This window comes from Benincasa hispida, chromosome 10 (genome assembly GCF_027475165.1).
Source record: "Benincasa hispida cultivar pf3 chromosome 10, pf3_genome.v1.1, whole genome shotgun sequence".
NCBI classification, from domain to species: Eukaryota; Viridiplantae; Streptophyta; class Magnoliopsida; order Cucurbitales; family Cucurbitaceae; genus Benincasa; species Benincasa hispida.
The window spans coordinates 38,535,534-38,556,583 of NC_143487.1; the positions used below are offsets into that span (position 1 = coordinate 38,535,534).

The window sequence follows — 21,050 nt, forward strand, 5'->3', positions numbered from 1 at the left end:
ATATTTGGCTATTTTGTAAATATTTTCAGTAGTTTTGTTGTTTAAAATAATTCCCTTTTCAATATGTATATATAAATATTTTTTTAATTTTGAATTTATATTTTGCAATATGCATTTATATATATATATATATTTTAATTTTTCTTATATATAAAACCATTTATAATTTTACAATATATAAATTTTGTTTACTATGATATTTTTACAAACATAGAGTCGATGATTATTTTTATTAATTTTACATCATGATTTATGTATATTTGATAATTTTTTTTTATTTTAATGCATACTATATATTTTTTATTTTATATAATTAGAATATATTTAAATTATAAAATATGGAAAAAAAATACCGTGCCAACTAGGAATTATTAAGTCACGTTGATGCCTCTGGATGTCATCAACTTTCTTTCTTGTTTGGACACTATCGAGAACCATCATAAACTGACTCATGGTTAATTTTCCAACTCGGGGCTTCTTGGGCATCCATCCATCCAAACATATCGAGGCATGAACCGTCCCGCATCCATGTCAAATCAAAACTGCATATCGAGTGCTACACCGAAACCCCTGACCCATGGGCAAAGGTGCAATGCCAGCACACATGTGTTGTCCAACGTTGTCCATGAGATCCCATTTCCGATAAAAGATGTCAAAGACACTTGTCTTATAATGTTCGCCCATGCCACAACACACGCATGCACTATGGGATAGCTCACTTAAGCCATAAGGTCCAAGAGTGATGGAGAGCTGACATCATGCCTTCCCCTATAGTATATTTTGAACATTTTACTCTTTGACACCCTTGTACATGGAATGTGGTAGAACATTGCTCACCAGCGTAGAGCACCTATCTAAACTCCAATTGATATGAAATTCGACATGACAATTAAGAAAATATTAATGGTTCAATGATTAAATAGTTGTAGACATAGTTCAAAGACAAACCAGGCATTCTCTAAATAGCAAAGGATAAAAGTGTCTTCTCATTCGTATCTTTATAAATATTAGTATATTAAAACGTCCCTTGCACGTGGTATTTTAGACTTCTAAAAATAAATTGGTAAAATTCTTTATACTAAGTTTTTCATATTCTAAATTTTCACATTTTTATCGTTTCAAAGTTTTTTACAAATACAATCATATTAAAAAAGTTACAAATACATTTAAATCCTATAACATATTAAAAATAAATCCTATGACAATTATTAAAATTATTATAATAGCAATAGTTATTAAATTAAGTAACATAATTATTGAAACGGTTAATGTATGTAATTCAATCCTAACTATAAACTTATTTATGATTTAAAAGACTAAACATTTTAAAAGTTTTTTTAATAAAACATGAACCATTGAGTTAAACTCATTTTGCCAATTTTCAAAGTTTGAACCAAGATAAATTCATAACGTTTTACTATTAAATTAAAAGATAAAGCCATAACTTTTCGTATTCTAAAGTTTTCATCTTATAGATACTTATACATGTATATATATATATATATATATATATATATATATGTTTATACACGATTTTCTAAAATTGAATTTTCATTTCAATTGAGAATTGTAAACAAATAGCATCGTACAAATCATGAAACATAGGACTAAAAGTATAGATATAAATGATTTAACATTTATCCATTTGATGCTCTGTAAATGTATCTTCTAACATCTAAGACCTATTTTCAAGATAGGTGAGATTTACCAACAAGGAAAGAGAACTAAAAGTAGAAGTTTTTATTTATTTATTTTATTTTATTTTATTTTAAATTTTTGGAATATCATAAAATGAAAATAAGAATTAAAACGAAAGATCAAAGAAAATATAAAAATGTTAGTGTCTTATATAAAAGCTCGAAAAAATGTGTTCTAGGTATGCTAAATCTTCATTTTATTTTTCCATTGCCATTGAAGTAACCAAGCAGATGACTTTCTTCTTTTACTATTATTTGTCATGGAGTGAAGTTGTCTCGATTCACATTTATATAATCTAACAATGTGTTTTAAATTTATAATGAAACAAATGGTGAAATAAACTTCATTATCATAGACTTATGGAAAACCGTAGAAGATGAAAAATCATATGGGATAGGAGTGTGAGGGAGGGATTTTAAGAGGTCATCATTCATTTTATTTTCGTTAGAGATTGCTGTAACTTTTAAAATAATTGCTAATAGTTATACTTTTGAAAAAAAACATTTAAAATAATTGCTAATAGTTATACTTTTGAAAAAAAAACAATTACAGTAAAATAACATTTGATAAATTTCAATTTAAATTTAAAAAAGTAGATTAAAATGTATGGTAAATAATTAAAAAATATATTATTTTAGATATAATAACTTAAATAGACTTATAATCAACTTCTTTTTTACTTTTTTTTTTAATTTAAAATTTTAATAATTGTTTAGTATGATAAATTTTGTTTGTTATAGATTTATTTTTTAATATTAAGGGAGATAGTTTTATTTAAAAAAAATCGATATGCTATACTTTTTAAAAAAAAATTGATGTATTTAACTCATAAAAATAGAAAAAATAGATTTGATTGTGTGAGAAATAGATCAATATATAAAATAAATATGATTTTTAAAGTATAATATTGAAAACTAAATGTTAATTAAAAATTCAACCTGATTTTAGGAAAATCTAAAAGTTAGTAGGATATTCCTTTTTAAAATAGACATAAAATTAACATGTTCTTAAAAGTGATCTTTATTATTAATCTAAAAAAAAGACAGTTATAAATATAACGAAGTCCAAAATATTAACATGTTCTTAAAAGTGACATGAAATTAACATGTTCTTAAAAGTGGTCTTTAATATTAATCTAAAAAAAGGACCATTATAAATATAACAATCAAGTTCAAAGTATTAGCAAATATAAGATAATGTAAAAAAAATTACAAATATGACAAAATTTACATATTTTATTAGTGATAGACCACATCGCTAATAAAAGTCTATCAATGATATAGTACATCATTGGTAAGAGTCTATCACAATAGAAGTCTAGCGCTAATAGACTTTATTATATTTACAATTTTATTATACACTTAGTTATTATCCCTAAAAATATTATCTATTGTAATTTTTCTTTTCGATGGGCGAGTTTTTTTTTAGACTCGTGGATGAGTTCTAATTGTAGGGGTGGGTTATTATGTAGTGGGGATTTGATGGTGGTCTCCTAATGTGTGTGAATGGCAATTTGGGTATTCTATGAAAACACAAGGATATTATTGTCCAAAATGATAAAATGTAAGGATAATATTGTCAAAAGAAAAAGTTTTCTTTCCTCATTCATATAGAAATGAAGGGTTGTGTGGAAAAAGTCGGCTCTCAGGGTTTTGTTGGGATTTTTAATGAAATTAAAGTTTTTAAAATTAGAATGGACCCACTCAGGCAATGGTAACCAATAGGAATTGGCCTCACATGCTAAAGATCAGGCAAGAAGAGCCAAAATGTCAGCAAGAAGCAAGCTGAGCCACAAACTTGATTACTCCTAAACAAATAATTAAGAGTATAAGACAAACCATAATTGGATTTTCTTTACACTTCCATAACCAATCTTACAAATTTTACAAATGCAAAATTCTCATCAGCCAAACATCCTTGTAATTAAAGAATATGAACAATATAAAAAATAATACTAAAATTTAAAAAAACAAAAAATAGAGCACAGTCATCAAGAAAAAAATAACCTGAAGAAATAGAATTGAAGAAACTGATTTCAATCCCCCATTGAGAATGCAAGCAGCCAAGCCAAGTGAAGTGAGGTAAAGCTTAGGCAACAACTGGGGGTTCCTGCATGTTTCAAAGCTAGAGGTCAATTACAACAGAGTGCAGCCAATAATGGACCTTTCTGTAGTTTTAACTAGAGAGAATTTTACAGAAAAAGAATGATTAAATCAATTAATTTCGTTCAATTGTTAGTTTTATGCCTATTTAATAATCATTTGGTTTTTTTAAAATGATGTCTATAAACACTACTAATCTTTAAGATAGGTGAAAATAAAAGTAGAAAAATTGTGAAGAAACAAACATAAATTTCAAAAACAAAAAGCTAAAAGCAAAATCGTTACCAAATGGGATCTTAGTTAGTTACTTTGTTTTTTCCCGGCTATTTTTTTCTAATCTTGCAAGGCTAGGCTTTGGTGATTTGTTTGAATTGGCTTTCAAAAGGCTTAAACTACATTCTTTTGCACTAATGAATACTTTTTTAAAGCACTTAAAAAAATCAATCCAAATAGGTAACCCAAACTTGGCTGGTTTGGAAGAAGCTTGAAATCTCTTTTGGGAACTATTCATTATCAGCCATGGATTTGGCTTAATCTGTCTACAAAATGTTGATTTTAATTAATACTTGTCATTAATTACTTGTTTTTCTTAAAGACTCCAAACAGCCTAGGTTCTTTGAAGGAGACATGAACTTGAGGTTTTAGAGAGCTTTCTCTTCTTGGCAAAATTTCCTTTTTAGGCATGGTTTTGGCTATTCCACAAACAAAAAACTAGAAATATATATTCGAGTAACTGATTCGTAAAAACTATTATTCCTAAGATTGTTCTTAGTTACTCACAGCAAAGCGATTTTCCAAAGAATCCTGACTTTCAGGTCGTCATAGAAAAGGGTTTCATAAACGCACCTTTGTAATTAAGTTTGACATAGCCAAATGGAACTTCTCTCTGGTCTTTGTACCTGCTGCCTGCCCAGCTTTTGCGACTTTGCCAAAAGCACCATTTAGCCAAGCAGCTCCTGCTGTCACATACCTGTTCAACGCCAAGATGGAGTGAGACAATTAATTCACCTCCGTCTATTGTCATAACTGCTTAGTTTAGAATGAATAGTAGAGCCACTGTAATTTATTTGAGTAAAAGAAATATACGACTATATCGATCTAAAGTTCTCAAGAAGTTGAAAAGGAGTTGTTTGGGAGCTGTTCTAAAAAAATAATTTTCTGCTTTCTTGTTAGGGTGGAAAATATTCTTGTTCTAAAATTTGAAGATAGCAGGAGGAAGGGAAGTAAAAATTTCTTAGGGGATAAGCCAACAGAATAGAGCAGTGCAAATGTTTAGCCAACGAATGTTTCCTCAAGAATGATGATTCATACTTGCTTGTTTTGACAGCAGATCCTGTATCATTGAGTTTCCTCTCAGCTGCAAAGATTGCAGCCATTGTTTTATCTGAAACGTGAAGCTTTTGATCTACAGACTTGACTTTCTCGTTAACCGCTGATATTCCAACTGTCAATTTCTCTGTGAGCCCAACCCTTCTGTCAAAGGATAATACCTTTGCAGATGCACTAGCTGTTAACCGATGTTTTTCGTCAAATGCTTTTGCCTTGTTCATGGCATCTTGTCCAATTGCTGAACCTTTAGCAAGCACAGTTGCAACTACTTCTTGTGCTCTATTAACATACATTTTTCCACTGCTAGGCTGGCTTGCAGAATCCTATATACACAAAAAGATTTAAGATGGGAAAAAAAAAGAAAAGGTGCCTCATTATCCACTCGTATAGTCAAATAAATTACCAAAATCAAAATCCACATGAAAACTGAAAGTTTGAAACTGTTTCACCAGTTCAACATAGTTTTAGTAAGTGTAGTGAGGTTCATGACGACAAGCATTAAATGAAGTTTTTACTTTTCATCCATCTACATCAATTTAAGAAAATCTAACTTCAAAAAACAAGAAACAAGTCCTAAAATTTTCCATTTGATGAAACTCCCCAGTGGTTTTCCTTTAATAGTACTACATCAACGTGAAAGAATATGCTACACAAATACTTATCAATTCATAGAGGGGGGTCAACACATTTACCTCAATGCTAGGAGAACTATTTTCTGTAGGCGTGAGACATGCAGCATTGTCCACAACCCGCACTTCCTGCAAATATAGTAAATCTAAAATATTGAATATATAATAAACGGCTAGATAGGCCTGGAAAAACATTCAAACACAAGAATACCTGCATTTCTCTTCTTGGTACATGATTTTCAGCCGGAGTTATGCTCACGATCTGATCTACAATTGTTGCTCCCTAAATAACAAACAAATGAATAATAGAAATTGTTTATAGTAGATTATGGCATCAGATAGATATGGAGAAGAAAAGGCATATTTCCACTATTCTGTGATGAAAATATCAAATAATTCCACTATTGCGTAAAGAAATGATCATGCAAAGAAAAGGTAATAGCTTCCTTTTTTTTCTAGAAACATGTCCATTTAGTACTACCACTAATGCTTTTATTCGTAACAAAAAGTAAAAGCAAGGCAGATGTTTGTTCATAAAGTTCAGTTTAATAGTTTCACCTTCAACCATTACTCTCATCTCGCTTTTTTCTCTTTCCATCCTTGCTTTCCTTGAGTTGTTTTTCGCTCCAAAATTCTCGACTTAAAACTAATGCTAAATAACCTTGAGATATCCATCATAGTTCTTAAAAACCGTTATTAGAAAAAAAAAAAAAAAAAAAAAAGAACTTCCACTATGAACTCATTCTCATCGAACCACGCTTTGTAAAAAAACAGACCGATAGACAACTTCAACAATCTCCTGAAAGACAAAGTTTAAGACTTACTCAGAAAATTCAGAGTAGACAGAGGAGTTCACCGTATAGCAAAATTTAAATCTAGAGAAGGATGGTTCGTGGAATACGCCCTATGGCCTTCAACAGGAAGAAGGTGGAATCTACATATTCCAGCTGGAAGGAATAAACAGGGGTGGTCTTCTTTTGCTCAAATGTTGAAAGGAAGCATTCAGATTAGCAGGCATCCTCTACACAACCATCATGAAGTTGAAAAAGTTGGGGAAAATCTTCAACTTAATTCCGAAGAATGAGTGCAATCTAATTCAGAAGTTGGAGCTGAGAAATCAAAAGGAGAAAAGCATATCCACGCCGGAACAGAGAATTCGTGTTTCAGAAAAAATCCCACCCCTGCGTCATCGTTTTGGGTTAAAAAGGAAAAGGATGTGTGGAATATGCCGCTTGAATCTATGTTAGTAGTAACAAAAATGATGTTACTCCTGGTTTGAAATTAAGAAAACTGTTGAAGAGTTCTTTCAAGTCTCTATTGCAATCAACCCGTTTTAAGCAGATAAAGCTTTAATTAAATGTAAAGGGGTTCTGTACCCCGAGTATGTGAGTGGCAAATGGAGCGAAGTTGGGAATCTACATCTGAAAATGGAGCCATGGACAAAGAAGATTCCCTCATTGCCAAAAGTCATTTCTTGTTACGGAAGGTGGATTGCAATCAAGAACCTGCCATTACCATTCTGGAAAAACCCTGTTCTTAAAGCCATACGGCATCACCTGGGAGGCCTCATTGAAATTTCAACATAAACATTAAATCTATTTAACTTTCAGGTAGGTATTGGAAGGAATATTTTCTTCTGGAACGAAAAATGGTGCATGGATCAGCCCTTCAAAACACTTTTTCCCCTAATCTCCCACCTTGCACATCACGGAATGGCAGTATAGAAGATCATTCGGATTCAACAACCCTTTCTTGGAAATTTTCTTTTAGATGGCAGCTAAAGGAAGAGGAAATAGTAGAATTTCAGCAACTGATGTGTGCTTTGGAAGGCAAAAGGCCCTCTTGTCTCCCAGATGCAAAAATTTGGTCATTGGAACCTTCAGGTAAATACTCCGTTAAATCTCTGTCAAAAGCATCTATGCTCCTCTTCTCCCATGGATAAAGATCTTTTCCAAGCTCTTTGGAACTCCAAAAGCCCAAAAAGAATCAACATTCTGATTTGGATTATGATTTATGGAATCCTTAATTGTTCATCAGTATTGCAACATAAGCTCCAAGGCCATTATTTATCACCTGCAATCTGTCCTCTCTGTCTTGCAAACAGTGAAGATCTACAGCATCTGTTTTTTTATTGTCCTTACTCCGGTAAGTGTTGGTGGAAAATTCTTTCTTACTTCAGTGTGTCATGGGCCTTTGGGCATTCGTTTGGCATTAATGTCTCTCAAGTTTTAAGAGGACCCTCTCTCTCACCTAAAGCCCAGCTACTTTGGACAAATGCAGTCAAGGCCACACTATTAGAAATTTGGTTTGAGCGCAACCAAAGAGTTTTTCAGAACAAGGCTGTAGTTTGGTCAGACCGTTTCAACTCAATCAGGCTTCTTGCATCCTTTTGGTGTTCACAAGCCAAATTATTCGAAGATTATTCCATCAGAGATATTTGCCTTAACTGGAATGCTTTTATCTTTGTATCTTAAGCGAATTTTTTTAAGTCCTATGTTAAGTCTTTTACCATACGGATTTGATTTGGTTTATTTTTAGCATGTTAGAGGACACCTATAGTTTTGGGGATATGATGAGGGCGCTAAGGCAGTGTCAACCTAGTTGAGATGACCTGGTGCGCCCGCTGATCCGTAGTTATGATTGCTTTGTTTCAAAGCTTTTGTAAGTCTCTTTGTACTTTGACCATTAGACTTTTTTCATTATTTCGATGAAAAGTTTGTTTCCGTTTCAAAAAAAAAAAGAACTATCCAAAAGCATGCCACTTTTAACATTAGTTTGATAGCTTATCTATGGTTTAATATTAATATTATTTTATTAGAAAGAGTGGAGTGCTGATCAGAAAGAAAAAATGCAAAAACAGGGTAGCTTCAACTAAAATATCGTATATTACAGCTATAAAGAAATTTCTCTGGTCATGTTTGAGATTACGTGTAGAAAAATCTTCTTCGGAGGAAAAAAGTATTTCCATTAAAAAAATAAAAATAAAGTAAAATAAAATAAACCGAGATTCTACTCATCCATTACTTTTCAACTTAATCAAAACTAATGGCAAGAAAATGAAGGAAATAAAAGTAAAGAGGCTACAGAACTAACTAGACGCTAACAATCAATATGGCTTAAATAAGAAGGTAAACACAGCCAAATATAGACACCCACATGAACCAAACTTCAACATGACGCTCTTTGACATTAATTGTAAAACCACAAGTTCAACAAACACATCACAATAACTGAACTTCGTGGATATGAAAGAGAATCGAGATAATGAAAAAATACCGATAACAACAAGGCAATTTCAAGAGCTTTGGGATCTCTAAATGTCACAAACGCAGTCTTGGATTCCCCTTGTTCACTGCAGCAACAAGAATAAATTAAAACAACAATCTCAGGAGGAATTTCCTTAATTACTCGTCAGCTATAAGAATCACAACCCTCACACTTGTTATTAAGAAAAAAAAAACAAGGGAAATCCACAAAACTCGCATGCTTAATTGCTAACAGTACGAAACCTACAACTAAATCAGCCGCATAGAAAAAGGAATCATAATTAATCAATCAAGTAATCATGCACATCTTGTCTTTACCACTTTTTGCAGTTCTGTTTACAGTAACACAAAGTTAATCACGTACCATTGAATCTCTATGTGCTCAATTTCTCCAGAGAAGGAGAAGAACTCGTGAATCTCCCTCTCAGTAGCTAGATCCGAAACGTGCTTGACTTGAACCGTTCGAGTTTGAGACTGAGCAGAAGAAATCAAGATGAAAAAACAAGTGAAAATTTGAAGTTGATAATGGAAATCAAGAGCAAAATTTGAAAGAAAGAAATGGAAATCGAGAGATTTGTTACCTGCATAGCTTATGATCGAAGAATTCGAAGAATTTCTTGTAGAGAGAGAGAGAGAGAGAGAGAGGAAGTTTGTAGAAGTTGGAGGTTAGAGGAAATTTGAAAGAAAGTATGAGCACCAGACAAAGCGTGGGAGAGATAAAAAGCAGGAAAATTAGTATGTCAGAGAAACTTCACTTTCCAAATTTGCCCCTTTCATTTTCTCTCTTTTTTTTCTCTCTTTTTTTTTTTTTTTTTTAATGTTGATGTCGGATACAATGTAGGGACTGTTTGGGGAACCAACATGAGATAGTATATCACTACATCCTATATCATGTCAGTGTTTGGAGACTCATTATCCTATTTTGTCGATTTTAATTTTTTGTAAACCCATTTTTGGAACGTGTTTTGTATTTCTCCGTATTTTTTTTCCTGTGTATTGTATATCATCTAAGTGCTTGAATATACTCGATCATATTTGATTGTTCATATTCAATGAAAATCCCCTGAACATCAGAATTTCCACATCCTATATCATCTCAGCACCCCAAACAGTCCCGTAATGTTGATGAAACTTTTGATAAAATGTGGATGTAAATGAATATTTCTTGAAAAAATTATAAAGTTACAAAATTAATGTTGTGATTTTATTATTTAGTTTTATATTTTATGATGATGTGATACGAATGTCGATTCACTTCTTCTGTATCAAATCTAAATATTAAAATATCAATGAAAATGTGGATAGTTGATAGCATGGTTTATGCTGAAGCTTATTATTCATGTTTTTTTCTTAGTAAGCTTGTAAATACTATTTGATTTATTAATATTTTTTTAAGATTCCTATATTTTCTTTGTTTTGTTATCTTTCCTCTTAACGTTATTTTATCAATTCATCAACAACAAAATTCTTTTAGGTTATTGACTTTCTTTTTTTTCATATAATCTCTCTCTCTCTCAATCGCGATAATTAGTAAAAATACATCCTAATTATAAAATTATTTATAGAACACGTTTATTCAAACTTACCTTCCATTTAAAATCAATAAATTTTCAAGACAGATTTAAAGTTAGGCATTAAACAACAATAATAAAGATTTGAAATAAATTTAGTCGGAGTTTCTGGTATAAAGAATATTGTCAATTTGAGCATACTTAGGTGGAAAAAAAACATCCATTGTCAATTCAAAGATTGATAGTTCGATCATTACTCCTCAATTGTTGAATTAAACAGAATATTTACAATAATATAAAAATTTACTAACATGAGCATTTTACCTTTAATTATTAGTTAGAAAATAAAATATGACACTATTAGATATCTAATTTACCTCAAAACCTTACAAAAATTTTCCAAGTTGACCATTTTGGCTTAGATTTATTTTCTTTTCTTCCACTTTTTCTTCTTCTCTTTTTTGGTAAAAACATGATATGAAAAACTATCAAACAATAAAATTCATTCAAAATTTGTTCGAATTTAAAATGATTTATAACATTGAAAAAACAAACCAAATTATTACGACAATCGTTGACACACTATCTAATAGTTATGCCAACTAGAAAATAAGTAAATTATTTAAGACATCAACCATCTTTCTATAAGTCAAAGGCTAGAATTTATATGGAAAAAAATTAAGCTACATTCAAGTTTGTTAAAAGAAAAAAGAACAAAGTCAAAATACAATATATTTGAGTCTACATGCATTAAAATAGTCAAAGTAATATTCTTTAGGCAAATTTTATAATTAATATTTAATGATAATTTAAAATTATCGACATAAACATAACTCAATCAACATAAATTTGTACTATTAATTTTAAGGTTTGAGTTCGATCCTCCATTTTCTTTTCTACAAAATTAACAATTATTGATTAATTTACAAAGTTAACAATTATAAACTAATTTTTAAATTATTGAAAGTATTTGATTGAATTTACCTATTTAAAAATATAATTAATGAAATTGAACAAGTCTACAAAACATATGACTATTTATTCATTTTTTTGTTTAAAGAACTTCAAAACGCATAATTTAATTAAAGTTGGTTATTATAATTTTTTTTAAAAAAAGTCAGCAGGAAAAATGAAATGGCAGAATGGTAAATAAAGAAGAAAGAGAAGGGCAGGACGGGGATAGGGACATTCTTTTCTTGGTCAACGAGATAACTTTGACCGCTGAATATGACCTTCTTTACACCAAAAAAAAAAGTAGAGGCCTGGATTTGAATTTACCACTTCCCACGCTCTTCAAATAATAAATAATAATAATAATAATAACTATTATTATTATTCATTCTTATAATAATCTTCCAAACAAGGCATACAAGACAATTAATTAATTATTATTGTTCAAACTAATCATTAGTGCTGTGGTACATCTTCTTTCAAATTAAAGTAAAACTTACAATGATTAATTTTACCTTTTTTAATAGCCAAAATATAATTTTAAAATATCAAATAATTCAAATACTTGAGGAAATCGACGAATTTTGTCTAAAGAAAATAAATTTGTATGTATTGTAACAAAAAATATTCAGCATCTAAAGTAACATGTAAATTTTCAGATGAAAAAAAATAGTTAAATCAATTGGTTGTCTTCTCTTTTAACAACCTATATATGTATAGAGAAAAGAAATAAATAAGAAATAAAAGTGATTATGACTCACATTCAAATCTGATGTATTGATGATTTATAATTATCTAATGAAATAAATATTAGTCGTTACTGACTTTATATCTAATGTAGGCATGTAAACATTAAACCACTTAAATTCTTGTATTTTGTTTCATTTATTTCTTTTTTCTATGTTATCCATTTTGTCTTCCATGCTCTAAAAAGATGAAACTTTACAACCTATATATCTAAATTATTGACAACTCATTAGTGCAAAAGAAAAGAGTTGAAAATTGATCAAAATACATCATTCCACTAACAATTGGTATCAAAGTTATAAAGAATCAAGAAAGCACAAAGGAAGACCAAAAGAAGGAATTTTAAAATATGGCAACAACAAAATACCAAATTAAAAAGTTTTATGATAATGAGATTTTGGTACATTACAACCGAAACAAATTTTCACGACTCTAAAAAATTGTTAATAGCACATTTCTTGACTCTTTTTTTAGTCTTTAAATCCACCATAAAGGAAAGTATAAAGATGACACATCAAAAATCAATCATTATTAGTTGTTTCATGTCTTTTTAATTTAGTCAACAATAAAGATTTATTGTCATTTATTATATGTCATGGTAACCTTTTCTATAACAATTTCTTATTGTCAAAAAATGATCCAAAAGTGATTTTTTCTATCAATTAAACCTTTATATTAACAACTCCTCAATCGATTTCTTAATTGTCATCGAATTAGGTATATTGACACTTATTATAGTCACTAGATTTTTCACGTACTTGTCTTTTAAATATGAAATTATTAATATAAGTTTAATTAATATTTGACTAATAGTTATATTATGATATATTTTAATAAAATTTTCAGATAATTACACAATTGATTAAGAGAGATACATCACATCAAATTTTTACATATATTTAAAAGTAATATTATTGTTAATTATAATTAATGATAGACATGTTTCAAAATTAACTTTAAGAAAATAAATGGATAAAACCTTTTATATTCAAGCTATCTATATCATGAATCTTCACATTATTATTATTATTATTATTATTATTATTATTATTATTACTCAGGTTGATGGTTACGTTTAAATTATTAATTTAAAACAATTTTCACTTTATTTTTTAAGTTAGTTTCTTAATTGAAGTTTTGATTATGTATCAAAAAAGTGATAATATATATATTACCTTTTAAAAATTAATATTTTATCTCTTAAATAATATCAGCAATGAATATTGGAGTAAGTGACATGGGAAAAGATTCATATAATTTATTTTTTACTATTTTGGAATTTGAATATTTTTAATAAAGATTCATAAAAAATCCAGATTAATTTTGGAAAATAAAGTTCATTTAATATTTTGAAATTAACTTTCGGAAAAATGTATCTAAAATTATTGATTTAGATTTAGTTTTCATGATATTTTAGTTTCCATCCCTTTACTTTTGTTTTTCACCTATGTTTCAATTTTAATTTTTTATAATTTAAAACTACACTGATTTTAAATTTAGAACACTCTCTCCAAAAAAATGTTAGAAATTTTAGAGAGTTGATCTAGAAAAGCATAAAGAAAAAATTTATTTAGAACTTGATTCATTTTTCGAGAAAAATAATTGAAAATGTAGAAAAAAGTTTTCTCATTCTGGTATATAAATTGGGGTGGAAAAAATATATAACATAAATTACTAACAAATTCTCGTAAAGATACTCTGTTGTATAACTAAAAAAACAACAAAAGAATAATATTTACAAATAAATATAAAAGAATATAATATTTACAAAAAATAGAAGAAGAATTTGTACGTATTCTCAAATACTACTTAACATGAGAAGAAATCCTACCTCTTCGTACTTTCTTCTCCACCTAATTGACTACGTTTGCAGCTATTTTCTAAATCCTCGCTCTTTTATTTATCTTTGAATCTTGCTTCATTCTCAATTTTTAATCCGTTTTGTGATAGGATCAAAACAATATAATAACAATTCACTAGGATCTCCTTCATAACGATCAACAAAAAAATATTTCTCCAAAATACAAAAAATAAATCACAAAATAATCATCAAACAATCAACCAACAATGGACAGCAATAAACCACAAAATTCTGGAATACTAAAAGCAAAGAACACACACAAATTTTATGTAGAAAACCCCTTCGATATGAAGAGTAAAAACCACGGACTTGTGAGGAGTCCACCCTTGTCAACTTCTCTTATTATGATAAAATTGAGGAAAAATAACTCAAATCAGTCACACAAAGGTTCATTACCAACCAATATTTTCATACATAAAAAATGAACATTTGAGAGATAAAAAGAATGAAAATCATCCAGTTTTACAAATTTTGTTCGACAACGATTACGAACAAAGAAAAGCTCCAAACAACGATCAAAAACTTATCATTGTTCTTGTTTTGGATGTGGAATATTGAAAGGTTTATTGTTTTTTTTAAAAATAAATGTCATTAAATTAGAGAAACCTCCACCACTTAATCATTTTATTAAGTAATAAATGAATGATAGGTGGATTTCTCATAGTTAGTGTTGCTACGCATGCAACCATTTTTATGGTAAGAGACTATGATCCAATTATCTGTACAACGATCTATTAGATCGTGTACTTAGGCATCGCAATGCAATCATATCACATCGCAACTGGGTGTATATATTTTTAAGTTTTCACTATTTTAGTATGTATATTCATAATGATACCATAAATGCTTTAGGACATCCTCAAAATATGTTTTCAGATACCGTTATACAATTACAACACGTCTTTGCTCAATAGATACAAAACACCAATGCTTTAGCACCTAGTATAATGGCCCCTAGTGTAACAATAGGCACCAGTTTGACTTGGGGGGTGGTGATTTAGTGGCAGTAGGCAGCAAAGTGGCTTTGTTACCTATTCCATTAGGAACAATGATTTTTTAGTACATCATATTCATGCATTTATGACTCGTGTAACAGTATTGATACCCTTGAAAGGTGTTCTATTTTCTCATAGCTCACGTTTGATACTAGATAAAGCAAATCTTGGTTTTCATTTCCCCTGTAATGGACCTGGAAGAAGGGGTACGTGTCAAGTATCTGTTTAGGATCATGCCTTCTCAGGACTAAGATATACAATTCAATTTTTGTAGTAATATTCCATTTTAGTTGGAAAATGCAATCATATGTTTGGGGTAGTGTAAGTGATCAAGGGGTGGTAACTCATATTACGGGAGCAAACTTTGTGCGGAGTTCCATTATTATTAATGGATGGCTTTGCGATTTCTTATGGGCACAAGCATCCAAACACCAAAAGAAAAGGTAGCTGTCATGTGTGATTCTTCTTATGCCATGATGCTCATAAAGAAAACAAAAGGTAAAGAAAACTTTTTTCTTCCTTGTCTATTCCATTTTCATTTTGACAGAAAGGTGATGAAAAATTAGGGCAGAATTACTTTCTACTTATCTCTCTTTGTTCTTCGTTTTTGCAAGTAAACTAATGAAGATCTTGAACTCAAAAGCATGAATTTCAGGCATGCGTGACTAGAAAAGAAAGAAGAAGAGAAAGAGACAATGAAATATAATGGTTTGGTGATTAGCTCCACCTACATCCACTTTAGAAGTGATCTTCAAGCTTTATTCAAGGACTTCCAGACTTACAAGCAATAACATCAGATAAGTTCTCACTCTCTATTCCTTCTAAAAAAAATACTCTCTGATTTGAAAAAGAAAATAAACTTACACTTATTCTTTACACTGAGGTATTTATTACAGAGAGTTGAGGAACAAAATACAGTTTATAACAACTTGTTATCTGCTTTCTATTTTATTGTCTAAACAGGAGCTAGAAGAACAAGGAGCTGAAATTTCACATTGAAGCTAAAGTTTTGGTTCACTTTCTTCAACAACTCTCCCTCTCGAAGCAAAACCTCATTGAATATCTAAACCATCTGGTAATTATTTTCTTCCATTCAAATCTACTATTCTAAGTTATTTTATATAATTTAAACATGTATATGGAGACATACAGGTGGATCATGTTTAAATGATAACCTAAATGGTCTATAATAGTCTCATTATATAACATCGTTAATAGTAGACTTACATTTCACTAGGATGACCATAGGTGACATGACCTGAATCCTGAGTGAGTTGTGAACTCCTGCCTATGAAGGTGTGTAAGATTGTATCAACAGCAGTAGAAGCACAAGGATCGTCTAAGCACTCAAATTCACTAATTTTAGCATAATATAAAGCATACTTCTGCAGAAAAATGGGTTTCAAGACATACCTCTTGTAGAACTTCTTCAAAGCTCCTTCTCCAGCTGCAATCTTCTCTATATCTTGTTGTAGTCCACCTCAAGATCTTCCCCACTATTCTCTTGGTACTCCAGACTGAGTTGTGGGACTCAAAACAAGCTTGAATCAAGAGATGAAGGAGAAAAGCTCACTGCTGCAACCTTGTTGAAGAACCTTTCTTCAAACCAGTTTTTCTCTCAAAAACTCTATAGATTGCATGCTCGATTTTCACTCCAATCTCTTCATTATATTCCAGATCAACATGCAAAGAGAAGAGCTGCATGAGTTGCAGCTCATGCTTGGAGAAGACAAAGGTAAGATTAATGTTTCATGTGTGAGCTATTTAGGTGATGGATAATGGAAAAATCTATTTTTCCATTTTATGTTTTTGTTTTTCAATTTTTCAATTTTATCTAAAAATCAAATTTTGATTTAAAAAATCTATTTGATTTTAAAAATGAAAAATTAATTAATTTCATAAATTAATTATTAAATAAAACTTAATTAATTTAATATCAAATATTAAATTAATTTTAACACATATCCATCTTTATATATTTAAATCATATTTAAATATATAAATTCTCCTATTCCGTTTAATTCTAAAATTAAACATAATTATATCTCATATAATTATTAATTCCCTTAATTCTAATTTGAACGTTTCAAATTAACTTATCACGCTATTCTAGAGCTAGCCCGTTACGAGCTAGTAGGGGACCTCGTGGACCTACAAATCATGGGCTCCAACGATCCGAGATTAATTGGCTAACTCATTAGACCAGATTAATCTCCATTCGTTAACTAATGGGTCATTCCACTAAAGCCCATAGTTGCACTCCCCTCATTGTAGATATATTATGTCCACATGATTTAACCAATCAGCAAGTCGACCCTTCACAGGTTGTTCGTAATAATGGCTGGGTCAAATGTTTGTTTTACCCTCGAGATTACGTCTTATTCCTCAAGTCTCTACTGATCCTCTAATGAACAACTGGTTTGTGATCCAATCACCAAACCAAACTCTCTCAACCCAGTGAGAGGGTGGGGCCCCTTGTTCAAGACCTATATTCAGTATTTGAGAGAACAACCTTTCTCCTATCCCTAAATCGGGTAGGCGTGAACTCCGTCTTGCACCCTATGTCCCCATCTATCTATCCTGTCTTACCCCTGAAATGAGAGTCTTATTGAGCTGGTGTGTTGAGCCAATCCTCAACTATGCAAATCTAAGGGCAATCCTGAATAAACAGGAGTTCATAGTTAGCTCAGGATTAAGATCGAGTTACCTAAGTCATCTAGGTGAAATAGTCAGTCTTAAACAGTAAACAATGTTATAAAGTAAGAGTGACTTATTTCTTGGTCCTGATCTTATGTAAACTCATTGCATAGGACGCCCCCACTCCTCATGTCATAACATGTACGAATTAGGATCACATCGTATGTAGCACTTTACAACTCTTTGTAACAACTACAGAGTATGCCGCATCCAATGGTGTTACCAGAATAAGGTACCCAACCTCATTCATGTACCATAGATCATTTTGACTATTTACTTGAACCCGATCCACTCTTATGTCTCCACATAAAGTTCAAGTACTCATACTATAGTCATGGGTCTTAGTTTATTGGATTAGACTTTTATACAATTTATGAGATCAATAACAATTATATTGATAATAGAAAATGTTTATAATTTTATAAACTGCGAGTTTTTAGGACATAAAACCCAACAATACTCCCATTTAGACTAAAACTCCAGTGGATCAATATATACAAATATATACAATGTTGATTTTACATGGAGAGAATAAAATGTACAAATACAATAAACTAGGGCATCACAATACCCATCAATTCTCCCACTTGCCCTAGTGATTCAAAACTCATAGACCTAGTCCTACTAGGTGACCCTTAAACACTTTAACTGAGAAGGCCTTCGTAAATGGATCAGCCAAGTTGTCTTGGGAAGCAATCTGAGTGACAATGACGTCTCCTCTGTGTACAATCTCCATGATGAGATGGTACTTCCGTTCGATATGCTTTCCCCTTTTATGGCTTCGTGGTTCCCTTGAATTTGCAACTGTTCTACTGTTGTCACAATAGAGAGTGACAGGCAGGTGCATGTTAGAAACTACTTCCAGATCTGTCAAGAACTTTCAGAGCCATACTGCTTCTTTTACTGCTTCACTTGCAGCTACATACTCAGCTTTCATTGTGGAGTCCGCAATACAACTCTGCTTGATGCTTTTCCATACAACTGCTCCTCTGTTTAGAGTGAATACTGACCCTGAAGTTGATTTTCTTGAATCAATATCGGTCGAAAAGTCAGAATCAGTGTACCCAGTAAGGATCAGATCCTTAGGACCATACACGAGCATATAATCTCTCATTCTCCAAAGATACTTGAGAATGTTTTTAACAACAGTGCAATGGTCATGACTAGGATTGGATTGAAATCTGCTGACAATTCCTACGGCATAGCATATGTCAGGACGAGTAAACAACATTGCATACATCAAACTCCTAACTGCAGATGCATATGGAATTCGATTCATCTCCTCAACCTCTTGAGGTGTCTTAGGACTCTGCTCCTTAGACAAGTGAATTCCATGCCTGAAAGGTAAAGATCCTTTCTTGGAATTTTGCATTTTATACCTAGCAACATCTTGTCTATATAAGATGCTTGAGATAATGCCAATGTTCTGTTCTTGCGATTCCAAACTATTTGGATTCCAAGAGCATACTGTGCTTTTCCCAAATCTTTCATTTGGAATTGTGAAGCCAACCATCTTTTAACGTCAGCTAGATATTCTACCTCATTCTCAATGAGTAGAATATCATCAACATACAACACTAGAAAAGCGACAGTTTTGTTGACGATTTTCTTGTAGACACAGGGTTCGTTAACATTTTGTTCAAAGCCATAAGATTTGATCGCAACGTCAAATCTCATATTCTAGGATCTAGAAGCTTGTTTTAATCCATAAATGAATCGATTAAGCTTGCAAACTTTTTGCTCTTGACCCTGCTATATAAACTCTTCTGGTTGAGACATATAGATACATTCTTCAAGATAGCCATTCAGAAAAGTTGTCTTGATATCCATTTGTCATATTTCATAATCATAAAATGTGGCTATGGACAAGAGTATTCTAATAGACTTCATCATGACAACTGGAGAGAGGGTTTCTTCAAAATCTAACCCATCTCTTTGGGTAAACCCTTTTACCACTAGTCTAGCTTTGTAGGTTTGTACTTTACCAGCTTGGTCTCGTTTTCTCTTATAGATTCATTTGCAGCTGATGGGTTTTACCCCTTCCGATTGATCTACAAGATCCCAGATAGAATTGAAATACATAGATTCCATTTCAAGGTCCATGGCTTTAATCCATTGGTCTTTGTCCACATCATTCATTGCTTGATTAAAAGATAATGGATCCTCTAAACCATCATCTGGTATGATGACTTAAGTTTCAGTTAAACCCATGTACCGGTCAGGCTGTTGCACAACCTTTCCACTACGACGAGGCATTCTCAAATCTTGAAAAGGATGTGAAGTATCAGTTTCATCAACAACTCTTGTTGATGGACCTGCTCTATCAACAACTTTTGTTGAAGGACCTACTAGATCAACAACTCTTGTTGATACACTTGTCGTTTATCTAGACATTTCTTCTATTACTAGCTTACTGCAAGGTTGATGGTTCTTTATATAATCTTCCTCCAGGAAGGTTGTGTTTGTCGATACAAACACTTTATCTTCCTGAGGATCATAAAAGAAACAACCTTTTGTTTCTTTTAGGTAGCCTACAAATAGACATACTTTTGAACATTGTTCCAGCTTTTTAGAATTTTGCACCAAAACATGTGCTGAACAACCCCAAATCTTGAAATGATGTAAATTTCCTTTATATCCCATCCAGAGCTTATAAGACATTTCAGAAACGCTTTTCGAGGGAACTATGTTCTAAATATACACCGCAGTCTCAACTGCGTGTCCCCAAAAAGAATTTGGTTACTGAGTGTAACTCATCATGGAACGAACCATGTCCAACAAGGTTCTGTTTCTCCTCTCTGCCACACCGTTCTGCTGAGGTGTGCTAGAGGCTGTGAGTTAAGAATGAATTCCACATTCTATCAAATAGTTCTGGAATTCTATATTCAAATACTCACTACCTTGATTCGATTGAAGTGTTTTAATCTTTTTACTTAATTGGTTTTCAACCTCTGCCTTATACTCTTTGAACTTTTCAATAGTTTCAAACTTTTGGTGCATTAGGTAAACATGCCCATACCTAGAATAATCATCTATAAAACTGAAGAAATATTCATACCCTCCTCTTGCTCTAACATTTAGAGGCCCACAAAGGTCTGAGTAAATAAGCTCTAGGGGTTCTTTGGCTCTAAGACCTTTTCCAGAAAAAGATCTTTTTGTCATTTTACCTTCAAGACAAAACTCACATGGTGGTAATGAACTATCTTCCAACTTATTTAGATGATCGTTCTTAACCAATCTCTCAATCCTGTTAAGATTTATGTG

At 31.3% G+C, this 21,050-nt stretch overlaps 1 pseudogene across 1 annotated transcript; it reads right to left on the bottom strand.

Annotated features, from left to right (window-relative positions):
* Positions 1–4,561: 4,561 nt before the first annotated feature.
* Positions 4,562–9,731, bottom strand: LOC120089058 (binding partner of ACD11 1-like; annotated as a pseudogene). The gene is made up of 7 exons (XR_016523933.1): positions 9,606–9,731; positions 9,389–9,498; positions 9,035–9,110; positions 5,970–6,041; positions 5,822–5,887; positions 5,112–5,452; positions 4,562–4,770 (listed from the first exon to the last, which is right to left on the bottom strand). The product of XR_016523933.1 is annotated as a binding partner of ACD11 1-like (transcript).
* Positions 9,732–21,050: the final 11,319 nt, after the last annotated feature.